Source organism: Ictidomys tridecemlineatus, chromosome 4 (genome assembly GCF_052094955.1).
Source record: "Ictidomys tridecemlineatus isolate mIctTri1 chromosome 4, mIctTri1.hap1, whole genome shotgun sequence".
Classification (NCBI taxonomy): Eukaryota; Metazoa; Chordata; class Mammalia; order Rodentia; family Sciuridae; genus Ictidomys; species Ictidomys tridecemlineatus.
Genome location: NC_135480.1, coordinates 137,685,081 through 137,705,615, shown reverse-complemented (window position 1 = coordinate 137,705,615; position 20,535 = coordinate 137,685,081). Strand labels below are relative to the sequence as shown.

At 34.5% G+C, this 20,535-nt stretch overlaps 1 long non-coding RNA gene across 2 annotated transcripts in view; it reads right to left on the bottom strand.

Annotated features, from left to right (window-relative positions):
* The window catches only part of LOC120889789 (uncharacterized), a 91,274-nt gene that overhangs the window by 70,095 nt on the left and 644 nt on the right, over window positions 1–20,535 (bottom strand). The window contains exons 2-3 of one of the 2 annotated variants that reach the window (XR_013438066.1): window positions 20,166–20,261; window positions 9,357–9,486 (exon numbers count right to left, since the gene is read on the bottom strand). This is a non-coding gene — a long non-coding RNA (uncharacterized LOC120889789). Of the gene's footprint in view, window positions 1–9,356; window positions 9,487–13,807; window positions 13,931–17,830; window positions 20,262–20,535 lie in introns of those variants that run through there. The other variant, XR_013438065.1, reaches the window with a different exon arrangement.

Here is a 20,535-nt window from a genome sequence, read left to right as displayed (position 1 = left end):
GGAAGTAACCAACATGTCCTTAATGGAGAAATTAACTATGTCATATCCAGGCAATGAAATATTATTCAGCAGCAAAAAGACATGAGTTATCAAGCCATGTGAAAATATGGAGGAAACTTAGATGCATATGACTAAGTGGAAGCAGTCTATCTGAAAAGGCTAATACCATACGATTAGAACAAAAAGATGTTCAGGAAAAGAAAGAATGATGAAGACAGTAAAATGATCAGTGGTTGACAGGGGTTAGGGCATAGAAAGAATGAACAGGATAAGCAAAGAGGATTTTTAGGGCACTGAAACTACTCTGTATCTGTGTGATACCACATTGGTAGCTACATGTCATTATACATTTGCCAAAACTCACAAAATTTCCAACACAGAGTGAACCCTAATGTAAATTATAAATATTAGTTAATCATGGTATCTTAATATTAGTTCTTTAATTTTAAAAATTCATCACACTAGAGCAAGTTGTTATTTTTTTAAAATATTTATTCTTAAGTTTTAGGTGGATACAACATCTTTATTTTACATCTATGTTGTGCTGAGGATCGAACCCAAGGCCTTGTGCATGCCAGGTGAGCACTCTACCACTGAGCCACAACCCCAGGCCCTGCAAGTTGTTATTAATAGAGGAAACTGTTATGAAAGTGAAGGTGGTGTAGGGTAGATATCAACCCTACACTTCCTGCCTAATTTTTCTATAAACTTAAAACTGCTCTAAAAAACAAGTGTATTAAAAATTCTCATTTAAATGTAATTCATGGTCAGTTTTTCAAGAGAGTGGAATAGAGGAGGTCGCTTTCTTGGTTGCTCTGTAAAGTGAAACCAAGAAACAGGCAGCTTCTCTGCAAGGTAGGTGAACAAAAAAAAAAAAAAAAAGGAGAGGGATTTACTAGAATTTGAAGCTGGACATTCAAACCAGACTGGGGACACAGAAGGTTGGATATAAGGGGAAAAATCCCTAGCAGCAAAGCCTGTTGCCATGGCCAGGTTGGAAGCGCCAGCCAGAGCAGTTTCTCTGTGAGCAAAGTGGAGGGACAAGGGAATTAAAGGAACCCACATGTTTTAGAGGCCCAAAGTGTGTCTGGGTACCAAGCGTTTAGAGACTAAGGACATTGCCCAACAAACCTGAAAAATGCAATGCATAATATCCATGTTCAGGGAAAGAAGCTGCCATCTCTCCAGGCTGCATGCAGAGGACTAAAGAAGGAAACATTTCCCTTCTGTGGCACAGGGACCAGCAGCTGAGGAAGCCAATTCCTTTGCAAACCTGAGTTTGGCCCAAAATACAGGCCCAGTAAACACACACTGAACAATATAGAGTGTGCTTAAGCGACCAGGATAAAATCAAACGTGGAGAGAGGTTTACACAGGGGACAACTGGTCATAGTAACCCACCCAGCACTACCCCTCTCCCTCCATTCCAACTGTTTGCAGGACTGGCTGGGAAATCTGGCTAGGAACTCAGAAGGGCAGGAGTGGAAGAGATGGTTTGGAAACTGAACCCAAGACCAGGAAACATGGGGTCTGCAGGTGACATAGGAGACTTAGAATTGGTTCACCTACCATACGAGTGGAACCTAGCGGAGATCCTTGGGCTACAGTCTTCCTGTGTGGAACAGCAAGTCCTGGGTGGTAGGGGTGCACAGATTTAAAATCTGTAGACCAATTACCTTTCGACAAAGGGCCTGGAGCCCTCCTAAAACTAAAACATGCCTCCAGGAACTCCACCTACTTAGGATTACCTCGCTCAATCCAGCAATCCAGAGGGTGGAGCATCACACTCCAGATGACCTCACCTAAAGCAGCTGAGAAAAGAAGCTGAAAATAAATTAAATTATAAAAGAAAGAATTTTTTAAATTTTCATCAATTTTTTTTTCTTTTCCTTTTTTTTTTAATTTTCTCTGTTTAATTGTGACCTTAATGGTACATGGCCATTTATACATTTTCATATTTTTTTTCTCATTTCTAGCACTTTTGACACCAGTTATTTTTCATGGATTAGTATTTTATGAACTAGGATATTTGATTAGTATATTTTAGTTTTGTTCTGTATTCTTTAATTTTTATATTTTTAATTTTCTAAAATTTTTTTTGTTTCAATTAGTTATATGTGGCAGTAGACTGCGCTTTGATACATCATATATAATGAAGTATAATCTTTCATTCTTCTGGTTGTACATGAGGGACAATCACACAAGTCATATAATTATATATGCACATAGGGCAAAAATATCTAATTCATTCTACTATCCTTCCTACCCTTATATCCCCTCCCTTTCCCTCATTCCCCTCTACCTAATCTAAAGTAACTATATTCTTCCCTAGTTCGCCCATTGTGAATTAGTATCGGCATTCTTTTTAATTTTTTACTTTAGATGTATTTTTTTCTGTTTTCCTTAATTCTCTCTTTTCTTCCAGTAACAGCTAATCTCTATTGTTTTCTCTTCATACTGCCTTTAATTTTTACTTCTCTCTCCTCCTACCTCATAATCATCATATCCTGTATCATTTCTTTTCTCTCCCTGTCCACCATTTGAAATTGTAAACCCATTTGCAAGCTTGTTGTTTTATTGTAAGCTATAACTGATCATATAATTTCTGTTATCATGATAACTAACCTTGCAGGCATCACAGTAGGAACTATTGGGTTTAATGCTGTATATTGTTTGCATTGGTTGTTCTTATTATTTGTCTTCCCCTAAACAGTGAAGTACTGGAAACCTTCAAAGACACTATAAGTCCAAAGGGTAGAAATTCTACTGCCTCAGATCCATAGTGTTAGATGGGGAGACACACAAACAACATGAAAAGGCAAGGGAAAAAAATCACCCCAAATGAACCATGATACTCCAATAATAGCATCCCTCAACATCACAGTGGAAGAAATGTCAGAGAAGGAGTTGAGAATATACATAGTTAAACTAATCTGTGAAGTAGAGGACAGTATAAGGAATAAAATCAGAGAGAAAATACAAGAGTAAAAGATCACTTCAGTAAAGAGGCAGATATTCTGAAAAATAAAAGCAAGCAGTAATCCTTGAAATGAAGAAAACAATAAACCAAATTAAAAATTCACTAGAAAGTATCCCCAACAAACTAGACCACTTGGAAGACAAAAGCTCAGGCTATGAAGATAAAATATATAATCTTGGAAATAGAATTGGCCACAGACAGAAGATGTTAAGAAACCATCAACAGAACTGCCAAGAACTATGGGATAACATGAAAAGACTAAATTTAAGATTTAATGGATGGATGAAGTCACGGAGACATAAATCAAAGAAATGCACAACCTTTTTAGTGAAATAATACCACAAAATTTCCCAAACGTAAGGAATGAAATGGAAAACCAAATACAAGAGGCTTACAGAACCCCAAATATACAAAATTACAAAAGATCCACACCAAGTCATGTTATAATGAAAATGCCTAGCAAATAGAAAAAGGATGGAATTTTAAAGGCTGCAAAAGAAAAGTAAAAGATTACAAATAGAGGGAAATCAACTTTGAAAGCTAGGAGGTCCTGGAACAATATATATCAAACTTTGAAAGAAAATGAAAGTCAGTCAAGAATTTTATATGCAGTAAAATTAAGCTTCAGATTTGAAGATGGAAAAAAAACCTTCCATGATAAACAGAAGTTAAAAGAATTTGTAACTAGAAAGGCTGCATTATAGAACATTCTAAACAAAATGTTCCATGAAGAAGAAAGAAAACGTGAAAAACAGCAAAGAAACTATACTAAAGGAATGGTTAATCAAAGGGGAAACTAATTTAAATTAAAAACTAGAAATAAACCAAATGACCAGGAATACAGATCATATTTCAATATAACCTTGAACATTAATGACCTAAACTTGTCAATCAAAAGATATAAACTAGCAAATTTGATTTAAAAACAAGACCCAACAATATACTGTCTCCAATAGACTCACCTCATAAGCAAAGATATCCACAAACTGAAGGTAAAAGAATGGGAAAACACATATCACTCACCTGGATCACATAAACAAGCAAGGGTTTATATCCTCATATCAGATAAAGGGGACTTAAAACCAAAGTTAGTCATAAGGGACAAAGAAGAACATTTTAAATAGCTTAAAGGAATTACACATTAACAAGACATAACAATGGTAAATACTTATGCACCAAACAATGGAGCATCTAAGTACGTCAAAACTTTCTAAACTTAAGGAATCAAATGGACCCCAACACCATAATATTTAGTGATTTTAACAAACATCTCTCACTACTGGATCTTTCAAACAAAAGCTAAACAAAGAAATAACAGAACTGAATAATACAATCAATAATTTAGACTTAATGGATATATATAGGATATTTCCTCCATTAACAATTGAAAACACTTTCTTGTAGCATCAAATAGATCCTTCTTTAAAATAGACCATATCTTATGCAACAAAGCAACTTTTAGCAAATACATATAAAAAGTAAAGATACTACCTTGCATTCCATCAGACCATAATGGAATGAAATTAGAAATCAACAATGAAATAAAAATGGCAAACTATTCCAACACCAGGAAACTAAATAATATGCTACTGAAGGACAAATGTGGAGCAGAAGAAATAAAAGATGAAATAAAAAAATACTTAGAGGTAAATGAAAACACTTATACAACATATCAAAATCTCTGGGACACCATGAAAGCAGTGCTAAAAAAAAAAGTTCATTGCATTGAGCTCATTCCTTAAAAGAATAGAAAGTCAATAAATAAATAACCTAACAATATATCTCAAAGCCCTAAAAGAAGAACAAAAAAACACCAAAAGTAGTAGAAAACAGGAAATAATAATTAAAACCCTAGCTGAAATCAACAAAATTGAAACAAAATAAAGAAACCAAAAATTGACAAAAATGAAAAGTTGGTTCTTTGAGAAAATAAATAAAATTAATAAGCCCTTAAGCATGCTAACAAAGAAAAAGCAAAAAACATTCAAATTATTAAAATTTGTGATGAAAGAGGAAATATATTGGACACTACTGAAATACAGAAGATAATCAGAAACTATTTTAAAAATTTATACTCCAATAAAATAGAAAATCTTGAAGATATCAACAAATTTCTAGAGACATATGACCAACCCAAATTGAACTAGGAAGACATACACAATTTGAACAGACCAATCTCAAGCAATGAAAATTCAAGACACTATCAAAAGCCTACCAACTAAGAAAAGCTCAGGATGAGATAGATTCTCAGCCAAGCTCTACAAGACCTTAAAAGAAGAAGTAAAACTAAGTCTTCTCAAATTATATCATAAAATAGAAAAAGAGGGAATCCTTACAAACTCATTCTATGAAACTAGTATCACTCTAATATCAAAACGAAACAAAGACACATCAAGGAAAGAAAACTTCAGACCAATGTCTCTGATGAACATAGATTAAAAAAAAAATTCCCAAGCAACTCTAGGAAATAACATACAAACAAAAACATATTTAAAATTACTGAACCATGATCAAGTGGGGTTCATCTCAGTGATACAAGGTGGGTTCAACATGTAGAAATCAATAAATGTAAATAATCACATAAATAGATTTAAAGACAAGGATCATAGGAACATCTCAATAGATGCAGAAAAAGAATTCGACAAAATAAAGTGCCCTTTCATGTTCAAAACACTAGAAAAACTAGCGATAATAGAAACATATCTCAACATTGTAAAAATATGTTTGCTAAACCCAAAACCAACATCATTCTAAATAGAAAAAAATTAAAAGCATTCCCTCTAAAAATATGAACAAGACAAGGATGCCCTCTTTCACCGTGTCTACTCAACATTGTCCTTGAAACTCTAGGCAGAGCAATTAGACAGGAGAAAAAAAATAAAGGGATACTAATAGGAAAAGAAGAACTCAAACAATCATTATTTGCTGAAGACATGATTCTATATTTAGAAGATCCAAAAAATTCCACCAGAAACTTTATAGAATAACTCATCAAAGTAGCATGATATAAAATTAACACTCATAAATCAAATGTGTTCCTATACATCAGTAATGAAGCTGAAATTAGAAAAACCACTCCTTTCACACACACACTCACACACACACACACACACACACACAAAAAAAAAAAAAACCCTTGGGAATCAATCTAACAAAAGAGGAGAAAGCCCTCTAAAAAGAAAACTAAAGATAGAAATGAAAGAAGACCTTAGAAAGTGGAAAGATCTCCCATGGTCTTGGATAGGCAAAATTAACATTGTCAAAATGGCCATACTACCAAAAGAACTTTACATATTTAAAGTAATTCCTACTAAAATCCCAATGACATTGTTCATAGAAATAGGAAAAGCAATCATGAAATTCATTTGGAAAAATAAGAGGCCCAGAATAGCCAAAGCATCCTTAGCAAGAAAAGTGAAGCAGGAAGCACAATACCAGACCTTAAACTATACTACAGAACCATAGTAACAAAAATGGCATGGTATTGGCACCACAGCAGACATGAAGACCAATGGTACAGAATAGAGGACATAGAGACTAAACCCACATAAATATGGTTACCTCAAACTAGACAAAGGTGCAACACAAAAACATTTTGGAGAAAAGATAGCCTTTTCAACAAATGTTGCTGGGAAACCTGGAAATCCAACATGTAGCAAAATGAAATTAAAACCCTCTCACCCCACCAAAAACATCAACTCAAATTTGATCAAGGACTTAAGCACTAGAACAGAGACCCTGTGCCTTATAGTAGTAAAAATAGCTCCTAATCTCCATCATGTCATTTTAGGAACTGACTTCCTTAACAAGACATCTAAAGCGCAAGAAGTAAAATCAAGTATCAATAGATGGGATGGAATCAAACTAAAAAGCTTCTTCACAGCAAAGGAAACAATCAAATGTGAACAGAGAGCCTACAGAATGGGAGAAAATCTTTACCACATGCAAAAACTCAGATTAAAGCATTAATCTCTAGGATCTATAAAGAACTCAAATACTTAATACCAAAGAAAACAAATAACCTAAGCATTAAATGGGCTAAGGAACTGAACAGACACTTCACAGAAAAAGATAAACAATCAATCAACAAATCTATGAAAAAATGTTCAACATCTCCAGCAATTACAGAAATGCAAATCAAAACTACTCTGAGATTTCATCACACTCCAGTCAGAATGGCAATTATCAAGAATACAAGCGACAATAAATGTTGGCAAGGATATGGGGAGAAAGGTACACTCATACATTTCTGGTGGGACTGGAAAGCAGTATGGAGATTCCTCTGAAAACTTTGAATGGAACCACCATTTGACCCAGTAGTTCCACTCCTCAGTTTATACCCAAAGGATTTAAAATCAGCATACTATGGTGACAAATCCACACCAATGTTTATAGAAGATCAATTCACAGTAGCTAAACTATGGAACCAAACTAGGTGCCCTTCAACAGATGAATAGATAAAGAAAATGGAATATTATGCAGCCTTTTAAAAGAATGAAATTATGGCATTTGCAGGTAAATGGATGGAACTGGAGAATATTCTACTAAGCAAAAAAAGCCATTCTCAAAGAACCAAAGGCTGAATGTTTTCTCCTATTTGGATGCTAATGGAGGGCTAGGGAAGAAACAGAGTTAGTTTGGATTAGACAGAGGGACGTAAAGAGAGGAAAGGGGTATGGGGTTAGAAATGATAGTAGAATGAATCAGACATTATTACCCTATGTGCTCATATGACAGGTGTAACGCTACATCATGTATGTCCAGAAGAATGAGAAATTATACTCCATATACTAGAACTGTTATGTATAACTAGAACAAATTAGAAAAAGTTAAAAATAAAAATAAAAAAATGTAAATCATAAAATTGCATTAGTGAATTCTAATTTTGTATTTTATTTTGTTTTCTTATATTTTTGGTTGTGGTCTATTTTCATTTGTAAAATTCTTGTAAACTTTTTTACACAAATTGTAAAGCAAAATTATAGGGCAATGTTTACCCGATTATATGTATCTTATAATATTTCCATAATGATGGAAGGATTTATATTTAAATATATGTGTAGTTGCTTTTGGTTGTTAACAATTTCCATTGTCTTTGTTACAGAATTTACTCAAGTTTTGGCCTCTGTTGAAATGTTTGAGCAGTGAAATGGTAAATTTTACCATTTCATAAAATATCTAAGTATACTTACTAAATATATGTACTTAAGTATATATATGTATATATACACATACACATATATATTAATTTTTTAAAATAATGAAAAACTCATCTGTAAATATAGTGATAACTTCATAAAATATTTTAAGCCATACTTTTTAAAAACAATTCCCTTTTTCCTCCCTTGAGTTTCCCCTCAATCATTTGTAACTAGATCTTCCACATTTTTCTCCTAAGTTCAAGATGATTGCACCGGTAGTGAACTGGCCCACTCACTGCAGTCCATGGGGTGAAAATCTGCTTTCCTTTTCCTTAGGCATTTTCATGTTTCCATCACTGTCTTTTTGCTATTGCCAAGTTCTTTTAGACCTTTAGGGGAAAAATATTTCCCTTTTGGAGATTGTGGAGCATTCCAAGAGCTCGTATAAGGATCTATTATTCCATAGGAGAGGTAGTATTCCAAGATTATGATAATAATAAAAAGACCAATACGCAGCCAGGTTCCTAAAGACTCAGCTATTTCAACATTTAAATGAAACATGAATTTCGGGGGGTGGCCAGTGTGGATTGACACTATGGATACATAACATAGGAAAAATATATGACACAACGTAGCAAGATACTCTTGGTTGAGGGAAATGTTCATACAATGGCGTATCTTCATTTCCCTGATAGCTCCTTATTCATATATGCTTTACTTCAATAAAAACAAAACAACCCATAAGGTAGATGAGTATGGTTCATTACATCTGATTTTGAGCTTAAATAGCTTAAAGTTAAAATTTTGACTTGAGGATCTACAATTAGCTCCCCAGGTATGGGAGAGTGCAAGCTGGTCCCTTTTATTGCCATCACATCTGTGTGATTAATTTCTCTGGCTCCTTCTAAGACAGTGGATTTAACTGGTTACTAGTCAGTTCCTGCTACCAGCACTGCGCCCTCTGCTGGCGCTCCTCTTGCATTTTCAAATCGGTTTGAACATTTAGGCAACTGCTCCCTTGGAGTAGAACAGAGAACACTATTGTCCCACATCCCTCCACTTACCCATTTCATTTATATCCTACCAGTATCCCCAGAAGCAAAGAAAGCAGACACAGGTATTCTAGGCAAGTCTCTACAACTCTCATTAACTTACTCTCAAGTTTAAATACATGAAATAGCATCATTAGCCTTCTCTGAGGACTATCTGCACATAAGCTAAAGTATGACACTTACCAATCATTTTCAAAGCCTTATGTTTTTGTTTGGCCTTTGATTACATAACGGAGACGCGTGGGTCCCCAAGATGAATTCTTTTAGAAAATGCTTTTATTCCTGTGCCTGGTGCACTTTGAGTACAACAAACCTAGAGAGAGAGAGAGACAGAGAAAGGAATGAAAAGAAAGAAGACTCAGCTGTGTATGGTGGCACACACCTGTAATCCCAGTGTCTCAGGAGGCTGACGATGCAGGAGGATAGTAAATTCTAAGACAGCCTCAGCAACTTAGTGAGGCCCTAAGTAACTTAGTGAGACCCCATCTAAAATAAAAAAAAAGGCTGAGGATGCTGCTTTCTCTGTTTAAGCACCCCTGGGTTTAATCCCTGGTAGAAGAGGAAGAAGGAGACGAGACGGAAGAAGCAAGAGGAGGAGGAGGAGGAGGAGAGGGAGAGGGAGAGGGATAAGAAGAAAAGAAGAAAAGGAAAAGAAAGTGGAAGGGGAAGGAGATAGGGAGATAGGAAGGGAAAGGGGAAGAAAGACTCAATTGAATGCATTATATTTTGTACCTTCTGTCAACTCACTAGTACTTGGAAAGAATAGTTTTTCCTTTGGAGCATACAGCTAGTATTAATCTCATAGAACTAATTTTTATTATTAAATCCCCAAATAAGAAATATTAGTTTTGTCAAAATCATTTTTTGAAAAACACTCATAAAACAGATTAGTTCATGACCATAGAGACCATTAGTTCATGTCACCATAGAGAAAACAAAGTTCTTCCTGACTCTTTTATTGGAGGACTAGAAATAGCACTCTGTACTATTGGTTTCATGTTTACATATTCTGCATTGATTTAATCCAAGTGGAAAAGGTCATTGCTCCCTTTCCTCATGGTAGACCACTGTGGTTAAAAGACAAGGACGGTAGTTTAGAGGTGTGATTGTGAGAATACCCAGCAGATACAATTGCCCCAAATACAAAGAAACAAACAAAACCCGGGTACCACCCTCCTCAGAGAATCAGACAATCAAGTCTAGTCTTCAGTGATTAACTGCCCCTTGCAGAAGCCAATAAGCACAACCAAAGTTCCCCTGCCCCTTTGCCCTCTTTTCTTCTTCTTTGCCCCCCTCCATTTTTATGCTCCAGCCACACTGTTCCTCATCCATCAGTGATTAAGCTGAAATATGTCCCACTAAATATACAATACAAATCAGCTACCAACCCATTAAAGACATAGGAAGTACTTTCCCTCTCTCAAGCCTTTTTAAATCTCATTCCTTTTCCCATACTTTATTCCCACCTTTGGTCTCACTCTTACGTTTTGTTTGTTTGTTCCTTTTTTCTTTTCCACTTCTCCTTCCCCTTTTATCCTGGCTATGGGTTTAACAGAATTTATATTCATATAAATATATTTTCATATTTACATAAAACTTTTTCTCCACGTTTGACACCAGCTGACTGAGATTCTGAGTGTCCAATAGAGAATTTATATGTACATGCTAAATTTTGTTTGTTTGTTTGTTTAAAAAGCTTGATGATTTTATCCCTTTTCTCCGTGTCCCTTCAAAGAAGAAGATGGATCCCTCCAAAACTGGTTTAGATTGATAAAGTACTCGGCCCTCATTTAAAGAGTGAATCTTAAATCAACCTCTTTCCTTTCACTGAATGAATTCTGTAGGCCTCCTCATCAGCCTTGTCTGCTTCAATCCAGAAAATCAATTAATACAAATGCTTTCAATTAAGACAAACATCTCCTGTCTCTGCCAATGCAATTGAAAATTTTCAAATTATGTATGTAAGTCGTCTATCAAAATGCTGTCAGGCCTCAGGTATGCCAAGCATTCGACTGGGCAATCTATGGATTCATTTTAGGGGAAGACATGCTGGTTGTAGTCTTGGTTCTTAAACAGAAGAAATGTGCTATTAAGTTCCAAGGATGAGATCTCACAACATCCTAGAATCTCAAGGGAAGATGCAGACCCTAGGGCCCCTTTGAGCAATAGAGAAAATGAAAATAACATTTTGTACTAAGAAATGATATGATTTGGGTGAATTGAGGACAGAGTGATATTTTTAATGATTTTATATACATGTAATAATATACAAGTAACAATTTTGAGGACTGGGAAATGGAATCACATAGGAAGTTCTTTAATTTTAATGGAAAATGCAAAGTAAATTTTGGTGTACGTATACATGCCTTTCAACAATTTTTTTTCCAAATTCAAATCTCCCAAAATTTCTTTCCCTGTTTTCTTTGTCCATTCCACTCTTCCCTGAAACAGAAGGATAAATACCACTTGTGTGATCTGGATATGATTTGTCCCCTCAAGGTTCGTGTGCTGAAAGTCTGGTATGTAAAGGATCTTTAAGAGATGAGAGAACATGGAGCACCACCAATGGAGGAGAAGAATGTTATTCTTGTGAGAGCAGGTTAGTTCCTGCAAGGGTGGGTTGCTTCCTTACTTATTCTGCATGTACCCAGTTACCTTTTTGCTCCTCCCACGTGTTGTAATGCAGCCAGATGGTGGCACCATGCTATTTGGACTTTCTAGCTACCAAAATTATGAGCCAAATAAACCTTTTAACTTCATATACTACCCAACATCAGATACTCTGATATGGCAACCCAAATGTACTAAACACCATTGTGAAAAGTACCATTTAGATCATCTAGATATTTTTTTAAAATTTTGCAACCAACATCCATAATCAATAGAAATTCTGGAGAAGAAACAAACAATACAAAAAAAACCAAACAAACAGATGACCTGTATATTGCAATGATCAGACATGAACTTTAAAGTTACTACAAATTTATGTGTTCAGGAAAATAGATGACCAGACAGAGGATTTTTCCAGACAAAAAATTAGAATGTGCATAGAAGAACCAAATGGAAATTCAAGCACTGAAAATATAATCACTGAAATTAAAATCTTGAGGGAGAGGATTAACAACAAAGAAGTTGACTAGACAAAGTTGAGGAAAAGATTAGGAAACTAGAATTCGGGTAAGTGTGGAATATTCTGTTGGATTCTGGAAAGGAAGAAGGATGGAAACTGCACAGAAGAGGAAAAAAGACAGTGGGACATGGTGAAAGCATCTCACATCCTGCAAGACTCTCTCTCTCCAGAAGGCAAAGGGACAGGTGAGGGCTGTGCTTAACAGCGAACATCAAGAACATTCCACTTGATGAAAGGTAGCAAGCCACAGGATACAAGAAGCGCTCCAATTCTAGACAGTAAATAAAAATAAAACCACACCCAAGAACATCACAGTAAAAATGCTGAAAAACAAAGACAAAGAAAGAAAATCGCAAAAATAGCCAAAAAGGAAGATGCATTATTTTCAAAGGAGCAGACTTACCAGTGACAGCTAACTCAAACAGAAACGATGTGAGACAAAAGACAGTAGGAGGACATGAACAATGTATGAAAAATGAGAACAGCGTGCAGTGAAAACATCTTTCCAAATGGAGCACCATAAATACTTCTAGACCATCAAAGACCAAGCATATTCAGCAGCAGTAACTTATATAACAGGACAACTATATCATTAAACATAGTTTTTCCAAAAGAAGGAAAATAATATTGAAGAAAAACACAAAATGCAGGAAAATTAGAAAAAATAATTTATCTAATTTTAGCCTATCCAATCTATTTTAGTCTATCTAACCTGGAGCAAATCTGAAGGAATACTGGATATACAAAATAAAAAATAATAGTAATAGTAATGACATCTTAATGAGGCTAAGATGTATGTTGAATTAAAATGCATGACAATAGTAACTCTACAGGCACTTGAGCAGGTTGGAGAAGGTTTATGGAATTGGATATTTGAGGTCTTGGCATTGACTAGAATGTAGTATGAGTAATAATTTATATTATTCCTAGTAATCCACAGACACATATTTGGTCTCTAGCCGAATTCCTATAAGAATAGTGAAAAGGTTTAAAACCAGCATGCCAATAGGAAGGAAATATGTGAAATAATGACAATTGATTAATTAAAAATAAGAAAGTGAAAAAATTGTATCATAAATTGAGAAAAATCTAACTGAGAACTGATGTGGTAAATATGAAATTAGTTTATATTCTTTGTACTCACTGATTACTTAGAAGTGTGACCAACAAGCAAAGTCTAATTGACCTGAATTGGAAAATTTGCTTGCTGCTAATTCATGAAACAGATTTTCCCAAGCAAATAACAACAATGGCCAGTAGTTAATAATATTTGCTTCATTATAATACTCTGAGCAATATATTGGTATTGGTAGATCTGATTTCATCCCTTGGGTTTATTCTTTTCTTTCCCTCCCTCCCCGCAGTCTCTCTCTCTCTCTCTCTCTCTCTCTCTCTCTCTCTCTCTCTCTCACACACACACACACACACACACACACACACACACTGAATTTCAAACAGTGTCTCAGTATACTCAGTTTACTACAACAAAATGCCAGAGACAAGATGTCTTTAACAATATTTATTTCTTATAAGTTTTGAAGGCTGAGAAGTCTGAGATCCAGGTACTGGCCAACTCCATGTCTGTTGAAGGCCATCTTCCTATCTTGATGGCACCTTCTTGCTGTATCTTCATGGGTAGAAAGAGAAAACTATGGTGTCTCCTCTTCTTATCAGGAACCATGAAAGCTCCACCCCCATGATTTCATCTAAACTCCATCTCCTCTCAAAGGCCCCATCTCTTGGTGCCATCACATTGGGGATTAGAACTTCAACATATGAATTTAAATGGAGCATGTCTACAGTAAATGCAACATGTAGACAGAACACTAGAAGCTATGCTACAGATCACAGAGCTGAGAACTAAATAGAGCTTTTATTTTGTGCTGATTTCACCTTACTCCAGAACCAATGCATTTAATTTTTAGTATATCTGTCAATTGCCTTGAAAAGAAAATATCAGTATTCTACCCATTTTTTTTAAATGTAGTAACGAGATACAGATAAATCATAGCAAATATGTGAAATGGGTTTCAAAAATAAAAAGAAAGATTATTTAATTCCTTCAATACTAATAATTAGTCCAAGTTAGCAATTCATTCAACAAATTTTTTGAAGCATGAACTAAGAAATCATTGATCATACAAAACAATAAAAAAAGTCGTCCTCACTTTGTGCAGTTAATAATAATTATAAATTTATTCATTCCCTTGATGAAAAATAAAAAATAAATAAATGATCATAAATTCTGATATCTGGTATAAAAGAAACAGACATCATGATAAAGAATCATAAGCAAGTATTTTTGAAGGTGGCATGATAAACTTCTTTGAGAAAATAACATTTATGCCAGGAGAGTTTTAAAGTTAGAATTACTCTATCCTCTATTGCCCAAAGTAGAACACACTAGAAAATGAAGGGACACTTTTAAGTATGTAGGACTTCAAGGCAAAATATAATATATATTCACAGAATTTCCAAAACAAGGTAAGGAGTACAAGTACAGATGAGTTTCTTTCTTTCTTTTCTTTTTTTTTCCTTCCTTCCTTCCTTCCTTCCTTCCTTCTTTCTTTCTTTCTTTCTTTCCCTTCCTTCCTTCCTTCCTTCCTTCCTTCCTTCCTTTCTTCTTTCTTTCTTTGCCTTTCTTTTTTGGTATCAGGGATTGAACCTAAGGGCACTTAAACACTGAGCCACATCCCCAGCTCTTTTAATTTTTTTTATTTAAGACAGAGTCTCACTAACTTGTGTAGAGCTTTGATAAATTGCTGAGAGTGACTCCAAACTTGCAATCCTCCCGCCTCAGCCTCCAGAGTTGCTGGAGTTACTGGCATGCACGCCTGGCTTAAATGAGTTTCTTAAAGCAATAGGAAGACTCTAAAGTGTTTTAGCAGGGATGGGGGGTGGACTTGTTATCTGACTTACACTCTTAAAGATCTCTCCAACTACCAATTGGAAAATTGATGGAGTAAAGAGCAAGAATGGAGATAGACAGATTTGAGAATAGTATACTCATCTAGGGAGAAAGGATAAGAGCGTAAAATGATGATACAGTAAAGACAGAGAAATTAGCCAATTCAAGATAAATTTCAGAGAATAATCAGCGACAACAATAAAGGTATACAAAATATTGCACACGTGTTTTAATTCATATTTTAACAAACATGAAAAAATTATGTTAAAGCTTCATTGAGTGGTCTGAAAAGAAACTACAAATATGAAAAATTGTTCACCTGTAGCAGATACAATAAAGAGAAAATTTATCCACTAAATTATCTCCAGTTTCTTCTCACTGACCTCAGCGTTTTGGTGGTTTTTGTTTAAGTCTTTGTTTGATTTTAAAGTTTGCATATATTTTTTATAAAGAATATTAAACTTTTGTCTGTCAGGTGTGCAACAAATATTTTCTCCAGTGTATTGATGTTGTTTTGGGGTCTTTTGACATTCAAAATATTTACTTTTTAATCTATGTAAAGAAAAATATATCTAAATTTTTTATAGTGCCTGCTTTCCTGATTTAGAAAAGTTTCTCGCTATCCACAGTTATATAAATACACACAAAATACAATCCTATTTTTGTTAGCCTATTTATTTGCATTTAAATCTTATATTATTTCTCTTCTCTTCAGTGTTTTTGAATGTCTCATAAATCATTACTCTTGCTTGTAACCAATTTCAATCTCCAGTTCAATATATGCAGCTCTCTGCTGTACCTTATCACTGATATGTACCCAAACTGAAAATGAATCTCAATATTTCTCCCCATTTAAAAAAATCAACTCCACTTTACTTATTTCTATTAATAGGAGGTTTATTAATACTCTATGCTATAAAGAAAACAAAAAGAAGATCTGATAAAGAGCTTCATTCATTCATGAAGCTTTGGTTTGACATCCCCCTAACTTTTACCAACACATTTCACACAACCCCAAGTATCATTCACTAAACACTGTAGCTTCTGCAGGCAAAATGCATCCTGAGATTTTTTTTTTTTTATTTTTACTGGTGCCAATTTAATTCAGGCTCATTTTATCTATGACATGAAATATTTGTTACAAACGTATTTTCCTAAACTTCATGATGAACCAAATCAAGCTATTATTGTTTTATAAATTTTCACAGTAACCTTTTATTTCTTATGTCAAAATTCACTGTTCTTTACGTAATGTCACTTAGTGCCTAGATTGTAGGTATGTAGTACTGCTCAGTGGAATAGGGTTTAAATGTATTGAAGTCTTCTTTCACACGCGTACTTTAAACACCTACTTTTTACCTGGCAAGATTCTAGATTCTGTAAACTCAGCACAGAAACAAATAAAATCAAGAACATTCCTGTACTTATAGAATTTATATTTTATTAGTTATATCTTGGTTTGAGTCCTGGACCCAGCATCTTGAGATTTCTGATCTCAGACAAGTGATTTAACTGTTCCAAGTCTCTGTCCCTTTATCTGGGAGGAAAAGTGATGGGGTGGTAAGGGCGGGGAGGACATATAATGTGTAACCTGTATGCTCTTGGAGGAAATAAAAATTAGACTGGTTGACCACAGTTTCCTCCTGTGTATTCAATCCCTTTCCTGAGGTGGACCTTACTCATGTCTGTCCCACAAAATGAGCTTAACTTATGTTGGCCCCATGATACTTTTTCCAGTTTATTATATACAATACAGACCACAGATTTTTAATATTTTCTTTTTTCATTTGGAACACTTTTTAGCTTGTATTCACATTTCACAATGAACCAAAACTAAAGTACTAATAGATTATGAAGACTCTCTACTTATGAATAAAGTTGAGACTAGCAATTAATATGAATGAAACTAAATTTAGCTTTCTTTTATAATTATGTAACCAATCTCAAGCATTATTTTTGCTCCCCCTTTATTTCTCTCTCTCCTATTTTTCAGAAATGAAGACAGAAAACATCTTATTCAGATCTTTGCCCCAATTTGTGGTTCAATTCCCACAGAAAAGGCAGTAGGAAGCTTTCTATCCATCAGTAATGGTCAAGCACCTATCAAGTACTAACCAGGAGCTCTTTGAAGCTCTGGAAATCCTTGCTCCTGCTCTCAGGGAGCTGACCTCCTCAAGTAGGAAGAAAAATTCTGGTATAGCTCCTGAGGCAGTGGTAACTTCCTAAATGTAAATATATCTAGAGATACAATTTCTCATCTATTACAAAAATCAGAATTTGTTACCAATGTCTTCAGCAACAGAGAGCTCAGTATTTTACTCCTTCCATTTCTAATGGGCTCAAATGTCAAAAATTCTGTCCTTCCCAATATTTAAAGGTAGCTTTATATCTCTTTCTCAACTTTAACAACCACAGAGCCTGCTGAACTAGACTAACTACACTCAAATCTTTCAGACATTCCTAGTGTAGTATTGTTATCAATATTGTCAATATTTCTCCAAGATTCACAATTATTTAAGATATTCTCTATGTATAGATGGACCATCTCAGAATATAATGAATCAGGACTTACTCTTGGGCTTCAAGCATTTAGGATCCTAAATACCAAGAACACCCTACCTGGTGGGCTCATGTTAAAGCTTTGTCTCCTTGATGATACTTCTTATCATTATACATGGCTTTGCAGCTAGACTGAGCAGAAGCAGGCAACACTTAGTTGAAATTACATCAATTCTTGAGATTGAGCACAGCCCTGTGTGACTGAGATGGACATTGAAATTAATCAGAATTGAACTACCAGCTTTGAACATTCTTCAGGTCCAGAGACAAAAGTGAAGTTTCAAGTTTATAGGAAATTATTCAAATAAAATTAATGATTCTATAGGTTATGGCTTGGAATGAATTGTTCACCAGATGCTCCTACGTTAATATAGAAAGTTTTAGCGGTAAAGTGATTGGATTGTGAAAGCTGTAACCTAGTCAGTCCATCTTAGTTTGAGTGAACTAAATGGGTGGTAACTGGGGTCAGATGTGGCTGAAAAGAGATGGATCACTGGGCATGTCCCTTGGAAGGGTTCCTCTTCCCTGAAGCACCTTCCCCTTTCTCTCTGTGTTTCCTCACCATCATGGACAAATCATCTCTCCTCACCATGTCCATCCTTATGATGTTCTGCCTCATCTTGGGCCCAGAACAATCAAGTCAGCCCACCACAGACCAAATCTCTGAAAGAGTAAGCTCAAAATAACCTTTTTCTCCTCAAAGTTGTTCTTGTCAGGTAGTTTGGTCACAGGGATGAAAATATAACTAATACATTGTCTTCACGTGAACAAGGATATTATATTATTATTATACCACTTGAAAAATGAATATTTGCTCACAAGTAATAAAACAACCACTTGACATGTTAGTATTTTGTAATTTCTTAGAAAACGATGACTTCTTTCATTTAAATACTGAATATTTGCTTTACATAAATGTGAGTTGAAATAAATGTGAAATTTATTAGAAAAAAATGAACAACTCAGTTTTAAATTTTTAGGAAGATCCAAATGTCATAGATTACCACATCTAAACCCCTGATCATTCTAAAAGAGAAAATATTTTCATATCACCATGTATAATGCGATTTTGAAAAATTAAAAACAAATTATTTCTCATTTCTCATTAACAACTTCTTTTTAAAATGTTCAGAAGGAATCAAGAAGTATGTTCTAAACAAAAAAATACTCTTTGTTGAATTCATAAAACAAAGGGCATATAAAAATGTGTAAGGGGTAAGTACTCTTCAGATATACTTACTATCATTTTCAAAGATAATAGATACTTCAGTTGTAAAAGCAAATTTTAGAATTCAATAAACAGCAACTCAAGAAGACGCAAAAGAGTTAAAATTTTTGAATTTTGAAGTTTCTCTTTACTGTAATGAGAAATAGAAATCTAAAAATAATAACAATAATAATTACAATGTTTACAAAGGCTTTGAAATTTTTAATATTCCTGTGTCTCTGCTTGAAGCACATAAAATTAAAATAATATAGTCACAATTTGTTTCCTGACTATTTTATATGCAGTAATTTTTAATGAAGCAACTAAATTAGGCATAACTTAGTGCAGCTTTAATGTAGTTATGATGAATATATTTTACTTGATTAAAAATGATAAAACCAGAGAGCCTTAAATATTATCTTAAAAGATTAACTACTGTGTCAATTACAAATCTAGGAGAAAGGTATTTATAAGGGAATAACTATTCTGAACAGTAACTTCCTTTTGTTCACTTTATTTAATTAATGACTCAATCAACTTTCACTCTTAATACTAAAATTGTCTTAATTTACACAATGGCTTGCAAATGGAAGGGCACGCAGCAAGGTTGTGTCAATATAACAAGGCTAAAGTTTCAGCAAGAAACCCATTTTTCATTTAATCAGGAGGGAAAACTACTTAGCAGTGTAGAGTTATGTAATTACATCATATTTTGTGTTAGTTGACACGTTATGAATACAGGTAAGAATCAAATTATCTGAGTACCTAAATTATGATGAAATCTGCCTAAAGGTACACTAATAAGTATATGTCTCAGTGCCTTAAAATTGAGTAAATCTGACAATTTTTTTCCATCTCCCTGTCTTTTAAGGTGACCAATTAACCAAAGTATTTAAGAAATTCCCTATTGTAGGGAAGGAAGTAGATGTAATCATCTAAAGGACATGTTTATTTTGTCCACAGAAAGGGAAAGACTTGCAAAGGAACAGTTTTGATATATACATTACATTTTTATCAGAATACAAATGAAGGGTCATAGATGACAAATTTCACCTATGGAATACAAACAACTTACCCATGTTTTATTTTCCTCTAAATAGGTAAATGTCTTCAGAGAGCAACTAAAATCAACAGCTTCTTCCTCTTAAGTCCTGACACCTTCATTCACTAAAAAGAACAGAATCCTACCTTTGTTAGGTGGCTCCATCACTAAGGGGATCACACTGCCAATGTAGGCCTTTATCCTGGAGTCCAGCAGCCCACTACCATGGGATTCTTCAAATGCTAATAAAAAACAATTTCCTTGTCAAAAGCACACACACACACTCTCTCTCTCAAAAATTCTTTCTTTCCTTCCTTCAAATCTTTTTAAGAAAAAGGGAAGCAAGGAGCAGCTGAAGAGTGTTTTAAAGAAAACTGATGACTACCTGCATGGAATTGATCATAGTTATGCTAAAAGTGAGGGGGGGGGGAAATGATTTTGCATTCTTCTACCACTTAAACTGAAGCGTCCTGCCATGGAAATCCCTGTCAAAAAAAAATGCGTTTATCGAAAAAG